Source organism: Phyllostomus hastatus, unplaced genomic scaffold (assembly GCF_019186645.2).
Source record: "Phyllostomus hastatus isolate PE091 unplaced genomic scaffold, TTU_PhHast_1.1 phas_scaffold_129, whole genome shotgun sequence".
Classification (NCBI taxonomy): Eukaryota; Metazoa; Chordata; class Mammalia; order Chiroptera; family Phyllostomidae; genus Phyllostomus; species Phyllostomus hastatus.
The window spans coordinates 19,380,304-19,391,704 of record NW_025334009.1 but is presented as its reverse complement, the minus strand read 5'-3'; the positions used below and the strand labels follow the sequence as shown (position 1 = coordinate 19,391,704).

The 11,401-nt window shown below is 40.2% G+C and overlaps 1 pseudogene; it reads right to left on the bottom strand.

Annotated features, from left to right (window-relative positions):
• Positions 1 to 3,286: 3,286 nt before the first annotated feature.
• Positions 3,287 to 3,804, bottom strand: LOC123830854 (annotated as a pseudogene).
• Between the last annotated feature and the right edge of the window lie 7,597 nt (positions 3,805 to 11,401).

Genomic DNA, 11,401 nt, shown 5'->3' with positions numbered 1-11,401 from the left:
TACAAAATCATAAATTGGTGCATTAATGAATAAAACCATTACGTTATGTGATCTATTCTTAGTTATGTCTACACTCAGGTATGTCTTGATGAAGCCTTAGGTATAGTGGCATAGGAAACATACAGAGAAGGGCAAATATTAATTATTATTAATAATTGATATGACCTCATAATAAATCAATGGGGTATATAAAGAAAAGAAAGCCTAGAAGACACCTTTAAGAATTCATGCCTTCAGGCTGAAGAATAATGACACATGCCATTGAATGAAATAGATCAGTCGGGAGGATAAGTCAAGATTTAGAGATGGGGAAGAGGACAGATGGTTCTATTTTGAGATGTATTGAGTTTTCCTTAACAAGAAACTCAAGCGGAAAATACTTTCTTCCTGATTTCAGCCATCCCTTTGTACTACAGAAGAGCAATATTTTTTCTTATTCTCAAACTCCATCCATGAAAAATAGCTATCACTAATGTGTTTATTTTACTTTTGAAAAAAACTCACCAAGCAAGAGTTTTAGCGATATGTACAATACTATAGAGTTAGGGATTGTCCAAAATCCCGCTTTCCCCCTCGTCGAAGCTCTGGTTCTTTCCGGCTGGAGCATATTTGATCACTGAATAGTTTTCTTCTCCACCTTGGCTGTTGGCCCAGTCCCCTGATGTCTAGAATTAGTCATTGTTTTGAAATTGCAAAGTGCTTGGCTACATGTTTCTGATAAGGTTTTAATAGAATGTCTGTCACTTGATTGGTACCTGGTAGGGTTTAGCTTTTAGCTGTGAATAGTTAGAAATCCAATGCTTTAAATTAACCCAAGAGTTATAAGACATTGAGAAGTGTCCATAGAGTCAAACTCATAGGAGATTTATTCGTGAAACTGAATACCAAAGTATTAGTTGACCAATGGGTATAGAAAGTTCTAATAACTGGAACATTTGAGTATCTTTTGCTATATTCCACCTCTGGAAGTTAGGTTAGCAATTAGAAGGTTGGTCTTGGTGAGTATAAAGTTGGGAGGTACTCTGGCTCTATAGAACAAATCATATAGGATGCGGTGGTGTTGGCAGGATGTCTCTGCTCTACTACAGAAAATCATTTTTAGCAACTGGAATATTTATGCGTTTAATATGCATTGTGTTCCCTCATATAGGCTACTCCAAACAGTAATTACACAGCAAATATTTATTAAAAACACATAGCGAGTAAGAGGCATGTTTCTACCTTCAGGGAACTTCTATTTTAGTGGACAACTGAAATCTTGTTAGTTTCTAGATCTCCTTTTATAGTTACCAACCTCTCCTGTTTTTATGTCACTTCCTTTAATGATTTTCAATATCATAGTTTGCCTTTCATTCACAGCATTTTTAGAGTGTCATCCTGATGAAATTTTAGGAAGGAAATGACGTAGTAGACGACATGTTTACAAATAACACTTTTAGGCTGTTACTTAGGTGAAGATGACTTTTTTGGCTTTTCTTCCACTATTTTGTAATAATAGCTTTTTATTTTTCCTTTTAATGTATAAACTGTTATTCAATTTCAACCAGAAAGGAATGTAAATGGAAAAAATATGGTTAAGCAAATAGCTAAATTACAATTGCTCAATAGAATTAGGTGTAAACAAACATAGTAGATGCTTAACAAATCAACAGAATTTTTTTATTGTTGTTCAAGTACATTTGTCTCCATTTTCACCCCCCACAACCCCATGCCCCACCTATTCCTGCAGCCCACCCTCGAACCCACCCCCTTTGGCTTTGTCCATTTGTTCTTCATACATGTTCCTTGTAGCCCCCCATTATCCCCCATTATCCCTTTCCATATCCCCTCTGGTTATTGTCAGTTTGTTCTTTATTTCAATGTCTCTGGTTGTATTTTGCTCGCTTGTTTGTTTTGTTGATTAGGTTCCACTTACAGGTGTGTACCATATGATCTCAACTGTAAGTGGAACCTAATCAACAAAACAAACCAATCAACAGAATTTTAGTTTGACAATAAACTTCAAATAATTTACTTTGAAGACATTTGAGGATAATAGGCTGACTTATTGATTTGTTGCCTTTAACAGACAATTATGCTGATCTAATTATTCAGAGGGTTAAAAAGCTAATAACTTCAAACCTGAGGTTGTCTATATAGAACAGAGTGATTAATGATCTAATAGGAGCAACCACCCATGAAACTTTAGTCAAAGAGTTGAAGTACCATGTTGATAACATGGAATCTTGAAATACGTCTATATGAAAGTGACATTTTTTTCTATATGAAAGTGATGTTGAAGTTGTGAAATGGCATTATAATTGGATCCAGGGTGTAGCAATCACTTGTGAGTCAGTCCTAAACATTTGCTTATAGTCTTCTGGATTACTAATCTTTTAGAAACAAGATTTCTGTTACGCTAATATACTCATCAGTGAAGCACCATGCCACAACTTTCTCCAAAAACTACAGTAATTTCTTTAAGTCGGTATGAGAGTCATGAAGAGAAACATTGGAATTATATCAGAATCCTGGAAAGTCAAGGTGAATCATCAGATATCCATATAAATCCCTCCCCCAACCCTGCCAATGCAAGAATCACAAATGGAATAATGGGGCTTTATAGTTGGGACACTATAAATTGGTATTAAGACTTTTATGTACAAGTCTTGAGAGGGAAGTCTATATCACCTAGGTACTATTTTCAAACATGAAACCAAAGCAAGTGGGGGAAGATGATTAGTGTTACCATTCCTTACAATATTTTCTGGTTTAGTTCCAACCCTAATTGGCTGAAACACTCAGAATCAGACTTCTTTGCCAAGGGATGAAAGAGCTGTATTTATAGGTTGAGCTGGGGAAGGCCTTGGGTGGTGTTGAAGCCTAGGGTTAAGAGAGCTTATCGGTAGCATCCGGTATTCTATTAACAATATTGAGGCTGGGCTGGCATCATCAGCTCTTAGCAACCATGGGTGTTTCTGGTAGCAGAGGACAGGAGACTCGAGAAGGATGCAGAGAGCAGCTTGATGAACCCCTGGGAATTGAGGGTAGGAGTAAGTAAAGTTTTCTGGAGGAAGGCAGTACTATTTCTATTATTGTCTTTCTTTTTTGTTTTATGGGGGTGGGGGATAGGTAGAAGGATCTATTCTTCTGGCAGATCCTCCCAGTCATAGATATTATTGCACTGTTAATAAAAAATATGTGCTTTTCTATAAAGCATTAAAAAAAATCCAAGGATGAGATGGCTGAGGTCTCAGCTCAAGTATCTCCAAATACATTGTTGTCCATTCCCTGACCCGTGCACATGTTACTTCTTGGTCATTTTCAGGATCAGTGCCATTCTCTGTCTGTGAGCTTCTGTGGTGCAAACATTTTTGTAGGGCCAGATTTCTTCAGAGCTAAATCCTGGGATCCACATGTTCCACTGGCGCTCTAGGTGCAGCTGAACACTCTCCATGTCCAGGGTGCTGGACTTGTGATGCCAAGCAAGCTGGCTGGACTTGTGATGCCAAGCAAGCTGGAAGGCTGCTCTCACCACACTCTCGATGATGAAACCCTCAGCTATCTGCAACAGCATCCCTTCCACCTCTTCATCCCATTGCTCATGAGGATCCACTCCTCTTACTAAGTCTTGTACTTTCTTCTTGGTTATTACACCTGATTGTTTACAGGGTTGAGATGCCCTCCTGACCCGGGAGTGCCTGGTATTTTTACCACTGTAGTGCTATTGGCCATGGAGCCTTGTGCAGGGGTGCTGGCTAGGTCTGGTTCTATAGATGAGAAATTAGAGAGGTTGATTCGGGCTGAGGGGCCAAACTGGTTCATAATCTGCTGAGCTTTGGATGTCACCTCACACAGCTTATCAAGATCTTATTTCTTCTTGGAGATATGAAGACCAAGGCCAATCAAAGGTCTATCTGCCCCATGATATGCAGAGACTGCCTCTATTATCATGTTCCTATTAAGAGAAAAATAAAATCACCTTCAGTTGCATCACTCCTGTTATATTTTTTAAATTAAAGCCATATCATGAACTTCTTTTCAAACCATTGTTCTTCTATAATATAATGTTTAGTGGCTGCTTAACATTTAGTTGTGGGTTTTCACTATAATTGAACATTAAGGTCATTGCTGAAATACTTTTTATTGGATCCTAGATCCTTATTTTATTTTCTTGTGGATGAAAGTTATGCCTCAAATACCTCCAACCCCTGGGTTTAGCTGCCTTTACTTTCTTGTTACTCACTGTTCATCGCATAGGCCAGGAGTGACCTTGGGGAATGACCTTATTATTTTTTTTTTTTTGTCCTTAGCCTCCTCCAGGTTTACTCTCTAAGTTTAGAGAATTAGTTTCAGTGTTTTGACCAGAGGATTAATACTAGAGGCAGACTCTGTGTTTATGGGAACTGGAGGGAGATGGAAGTAGGGGGATGAAAATGGTCTGTTTCTGTTTAGTTTCTTGTCTTCCTCAGAGTGAATAATAGACCAGTAACATTGGCATTCCCTGGAAACTGGTTAGAAATACAGAACCTCAGGCTCCACCCCAGACTGCTGAATCAGAATTTGCATTTAGGTTGATACTCTAATTCACATGCAGGTGGAAGTCGGAGAAGCACTGCTTCAGTTGATTGCCATTAATTTCACTTTGATTACCCTTATACCAGTGGTTTCCAAACTTGTCTTTACACTGGAATCCCAGGGGAGGTCCCCAAAATGCTGATGTTGCTCCCATCCTAGAGATTGCAGTTTAATTGTCCTGGGGTGCGGCTTGGGCACTGGAAGCTTTAAAAGATACTTAGAGTTGAATGTGCAGCCAAGTTTATGAACCCCTACACTATACCTCCTATTTTGGTTATATCCTGTTTGGGGTTATAGTTTTTTTCTACCTATCAATTCTATTTCATATGCTGCTTTTTTTTGTAGAAATTCCTATAAAATTCTGTTCCATTAATAATATTTCTTGCCTTTATTCTCTTTATTCACTTTACATATTTAAATTTTATTCTTTAAATCTTTCCAAAGGGAAATATAACCTTGGCAAGATAGTTTTATGTTGGTGTTCAGTTGGCATATCTGTTATTCCAGTTTCCTCTTCCACTGTCCTTCCTTCTTCCTGCCATAGCCAAAATCTCCAAAATCCAACATGGCCACACCATTTTTCAACTCCTTGTTTTCAGCTCTTGGTCTCTCCTTTTGACTCATCATGATACCTATTGGCATTCCTGAGGACTACAGTGGCAGGGTTTTTCAACAATGGCACTATTGGCATTTTGAGGCAGAGATTATTTTGTGTGTGTGATTGTTAGGTGTTTAGCAGCATCCCTGGCCTTTCCTCAATAGATTCCAGTAGCCCTTCCCCACCCTCTCCTGACCCCTCCCCTCCCAGTTTGTGACATATGTGGTTTTGCGATGGCCGAATGTTCTATAAGAGCAAAATTCCCTGTGGGCAATGGGACACTGAGCTACGACATTGTCATGCATTCCCAGTGGCTAATACATACTGCAGTAAGTATATTCACAAACTATTACTTCACAAGTGATATGACTATCAACCTTTACTATCATCATGACAGGTCCATATATTTTTTTCACTGATGTTGTTCAGGCATTGTCCTGAGTTCATGAAATTTTATTCTGTACTATTAAATGGTTCAGCTCATGCAGAATAAAATGTGACTTGTTAAAAGTATAAGATTTTTCATATGGGGCCCTGGCTGGTGTAGCTCAGTGGATTGAGTGCATGCTGCAAACCAAAGATTTTTCATATGAAGAAATTCAGAGGGAGAGAGAGAGACAGAGAAATGAAGATCATAGCCCATGGGTCTCACTATTAGAACAAGAAAAAATGACTATTCCACTAATGGTTGCTGTTTGGACTGAACTGTGGTTAAAATGACACTTTTTTGGAAAAGAAGAGCACGAACAACACGCTGATCCTTCACTTCCATTCCCAAGGTTAAGTATGTGATGACGTATGTTTTGCGTATTATATCACCCGATGCTTCATGCAATAGCATGGGTTTTTATAATACATGTTTGGGAATAAATAGATGCCTATTTCCTATAGTTAAAGACAGAACTGATTTATAATAATGGTCATGATGATAGTCATTGGTCTAGTTATCACCCATTGTTCCAACACTTTCTGTATTCTGGAACAAATGCTTTCCTACGTGTTACCACATTTTCACCTTCACAACAACCCTGTATTATAAGGCCACGTCAAACAAAGCCAGCCTCTGCCTACTACCTTTTCAAATTCAACCCTTAAAACCCTGACAAGTAGTGTGGGTCTTCCGGCATTTCAAAGGAGAGCGAAATGAGCTTGGTGTCCCCTTTGCACCAGCCAGCTTCATGCAAATTCTCCCTGTTGTCTCTCCCTCTCTCTAAATTTTCTCCCACAGATGGAAACTGATAGCATCCCTCTGCACTCATAAACCCCTCTGCTCCCATTGGGTCCCTTTTGATTATGCCATTACTCTCGCTGATTTCCCTGGTCCTTAGTGCCATTTTCATTCTTCCTTCAACTGCCTGTCACCACCTCAGATGTAAAGTTTGCCTTAGGTTAACATTCTTCTCTCAACCCAGAATTCTGGTGAAAAAAAAATCTATGCTTTGTTTTACGGTTATGAGGAAATGGAAGCAAAGAAAATACTTTGCCCAAGATCCCTCAGCTCACAAACAGCAGATCTGGATTCGCACCAGGGTCTTCCTCATGCTGAAGACTGTGCTCTTTCCTTCTCAGCAGTTTGCTTTGTGACTATGTCATCGGTAGGTGATCCCATTTATCTCCGTGATTTTCAACCTTTTTCATCTCATGGCACACATAAACTCATTACTAACGTTCTGGGGCACACCAAAATATATTTTATACTTTTTGCTGATCTGACAAAAAATAGGTATAATTTTGATTCATTCATATCGGACAGCTATTGTGTTGGCTGTTGTCATTTTTTATTTGACAGTCTAAGGGAAAAGAGGTCAGTGCCCCTGATTAAATAGTCAGGCATTGCATGTTTTGAAAATTCTTGTGGTGCCCCAGTGTGCCTCTTGCAGCACACCAGTTGAAAAGCACTGGTTTATGTCAAGGCTTAATGTCAGATTTTATAAATTTCTGATCAACATTATTTAAGCAGAGTGGTTCCTTGGAATCCCAGGGGAGAAGTCCAAGTGAGCCCAGAGGAGTTTAAAATGGGTAGCAAAAACTTGTTAACTGGGTTGTTTATTTAAGAAGGAAACAAAACTCCCTCAGGTTATAAAGTTGGAGGGAGCATAATTAAAGAGGCATCCTAAGGTGCGTTCTTTAAAAAGACTTTCTCGACTGAATGATGTCTCCTCATCCACCCACACTACCATTATTACTCTGACTGATCTGCCTTTAGGAAAATCAATGCCTTGCTGGACATCTCAACATCTACAGATGTCACTGGCCCCAAGGCCCTAACTATTGTTTTGCCCCCTACGGAGTGAGAGTGACTTGAGGGACAAAGCTGACAGCAAATCAATGAGATTTTACAATCGTTAATGTCATGAAAACACTACTTGGCAGACTCCTGCAGGTCTACAGCCCAGGCCTACACATGGTCTGATGGGGATTCTGCACCCTGTCGTGTTTCCTTAGCTCTTTCCTTCCAGCAACACAGCTCAGGCCCCGCATCTTACCCCAGTAAGTCAGTGGTTCTCCGATTGGGCTGTATATTGGTACAGTACCACTAAGGGAAATTTTAAAGAGTTTTGATGCCTAGATCCCATGGCTCATCAATGATATCAGAATCCCAGGGACTGCGGAGGATTTTTTGTGCACCCCCTGGATTAGATGATGATTATGTTAAACTAAGATACTAACTTCCTGTGATATGAATACAGGACAGGTCGGCAAGGGGAATAGAGAGTATGAAGCTAATTCATCAAGACCTAAAACAGCACCTTTCAGGGAATCAATGGTCTTCTTTCTCTTAAAGGTACTTTATTTTATTTCAGGAAATGGGTTAACTAAACACAGAATAGCCTGCTCTCTATTAGAGCCCACAAGGTAACTCTGGAAAATTGAGTAACTGCTGATAATAGGAAAAGGAAAAAGTAAACTTGTAAGAGCACACCCACAATACCTCATGAATCATAGTCATTTTGTTCTATAAAAGTGCGCTCTAATCTCCTTTTATGGTCATCTCGGGATACCTAGCAGCACTGTACCTGCTCAGGGACATCCTCCTTTTCACAATAAACGACTCTACTAAACACCATGTGTTGATCCTTACTCCCATTCTAGAAAAAAATCTCTCATTTTATGATTTTCTCTAACCTTTTTGCTCCTTTTTTTGCTTTTGTTAGAAACATGTACTGTACTTTTTTCAGACGTTTTCTTCTTATCAAGTCCAGTCTTTTTTTTTCTCACTATTCCCTTTTCACTTTCAAGTTTGGTGCATCAAATTGGTGACTTACATTTTTTCCTTCAGTTAATCAACAAGTTACACACAGAGGGAGGGAAGGAGGGGGAGAGAGAGGAAGAGGGAGACTTTCCAACTCCATGTGGAGCCCTCACAGAGAAATCCTGGTATTTGTATTTCCGGGGAAGTACTTATACATGAGGCAATGATAATGCCCAATAAAAGAAAAGAACATTCGTGAACACATTTCTTTGGCTGGACCTGGCTGCTTCCAGAAGAGAGCTATGTTTATGTTACCAAAATAAGCTTATTTTCTCTTTCATTGTTAAAGATGTATCCTGATCCCCAAGGTCACATTTTGTAAATAAACACATTCTAATGACTATGAATTGGGAAGTTCCAGCCTTTTGTTTGGCTGCCAGCTCCCTCTGGTAAATTAGAAATCATCAATAGCACAGTGGGAGGCATTTGGTACAACAGAGTGTGTCTCCAATGAACTGAGGTGGTGGGGAGGGTGGACCAAAAATGATGAGAAAGACATGTGAACCAGACCTGAACCATAATATCCTCACCTGAAGTAAGGCACAGCTTATCTGAAGCCTCATGCAGAACGGGCCAGCAGAGCCCAGCTTGGATTGGCCAAAACACACTCCCCTGCAGACCCATGAGCAAGAAACAAATGCTTCTTGATATAAGCCACTGAGTTTTGGGATAGTATGTCACTCAACATCACTGTAAAGCAATCTGATGGATGTACTCTCTGTTTTAAGCCAGAACGTCGTAAGTGATTTCTGAATTCCTTGCTGAAACTGCAAAGTGCAACCTCTGCGAAGTACAGTCTCCGGAACAAAACTGAGGCGTAGTGAGTTAAAGTAACCTGCCTGAGATCCCAGTTGCTGATGTCAGCCCAGCGTATCTGATCCTCTCAAGTTTGGGTGCAGCCATTAAACCTTATTGCCTACCCATTCAGACTGACATGGCATTTCAAATACTAGTTCTTTCCCCAGGAGCCTGTTCTGCTGAGTGACCAAAGACTGCCCATGGACTCTGCTCCAATGGCACATTTCTAGAATTATCTTGAGATGCTGCTCTGTCTACTTTGGATAGACCTTCTCTCTGAGACTGCTTCACAAGTTTATGGAAAGAAGCGTGTGTTCCAAAAGCTGCTGTAAATCAGGACTCTTTCCCCAAAGCTAAGTGACCAGCCTCAGTTCACTGAGAACACACTCCATTGTTGCAACTGCCTCCCACTGTGCTATTGATTATTTCTAACTTGCCAGAGGGAGCTGGCAGCTAAAATGAAAGCCTGGGGCCTCACAATCGATAGTCATTAGAATTGCGTTTATTACATGAAGTGACTTTGGGGGCCAGGGTACACCCTTAACAATAAACAAAGAAAAGAAGAGCTTATTTTGGTAACATAAACATAGCTCTCTTCAGGGAACAGCCAGATTCAGCCAAAGAAATGCATTTGCAAATGTCCTTTTATTTTTCCCCCTCAGGCATCACCATGGGCTCACATATAAGTACTTCCCCGGAAATATAAATACCAGGATTTCTCTATGAGGGCTGTGGGTGGAGTCAGACAGTCTCTCCCCCCGCTTCTCTGTCTCAAATTGTTTGCTTTTTGAAATGAAGGAAGAAATTTGAGTCAGCAATTTGTTTCACCAAATCAAATGTGAAAACAGAATAGGGAGAAATAAAAGAGCTGACTTTATTTTTAAAATCTGGAAAAAAGCAGTCTATCTTTTTAATGAAAGTGAATGGAGCAAAAAAGTTAGAGACCACCAGAAGAGGAGAATTTTTTTCCAGAATGGTAATAAGAATCAACACATGGGGCTCAGGACAGTAGTTTGTTGTGAAAAGGAAGATGTCCCTGAGCAGGTGCAGCCTGCTCAGTATCCTGAAATGACAAGAACAGAACACATTTTCAGAGAACAAAATGACTGTGGTTCATGAGGTAGTTGCGGTTGTGTTCTAACAAATTTCCTTTTTCCCTTTTCCGATTAGCAGTTATTCAATTCTCCGGAGGCGCCTTATCCTCTCCACGCCTTCCCCATGGCCTCCTCTGTCTCCTGCACACTCACAGGACCTAATGTGTATGGAGCATTTACGTGAGCCAAGAACTTCCCTGAGCACTTCTATTTAGTCTTCAAATCCTCCCAGCAACTGTGTGCCAGATGTCTGTCTCCTGTGGGTGGAACCCTACAGAAACAGAGTGGTTCATACCTACTCTGTTTTACCACCTAGACTCTCATCTGGGCAGGAGACAAAGCCTGCCTGATTTACTTTTTAAAAAAATTAAGTAGGAAAATTGGCGTTAAAGCTGAAGATTTTAATAGTTAGATATCTCTCCAAATTTAAATACTGATGCGGACCCTGGCTTGTGGGGTCCATGTCATTATGGGTGAAATGAGACATTCACATGGATTACCGAATCCGGTGGAGGAAAAAGGATGGCATGGCTTTTCTCTCAAGGGGAGCAAAAGCCTTGGCCCTCGCTCCAATGACCTTTTATTGTCTTACCGGACACATTACAAGAAGGTCCTCATTAACTGTGCACAGGCTCACTTTAGGTGGTTACCTTTTACAGAAAACAAAGGAGAGGATGCTGATAATCACATCACAGAAGAGGGATATTTGCAAATAAAAAGGTGAAAGTAGTTGGACCAGTTATACTCATCCTTGAAGGTTTAGCATGGTTTTTAGGAAGTTGCTATGCAGTCAGTAAATGTCCTTAATTCAGGGTGAGGGAGTTTTAGCAAAAAGCAAGACTTATAGTGGCCTAGGTACATTGCAGGCCTGATTCCCCACGGGAGAACCTAACTGTGGTCATGGGTCCTGTGCATCTCCCAGTGGGAGCTGGGCCCACGCCACGCAGAACAGTCTACTACAAAATACACATGTAACTGACCAATTTATTCTATCATTAAGACATAGAATTCATCAGGAATGCCTTTAGCCACTGTGGCAGTAGAAATTATCTGTGTTTGAAAACTCAACCAGTATTATAACAAGGTGCAGCCAAAAGGGGG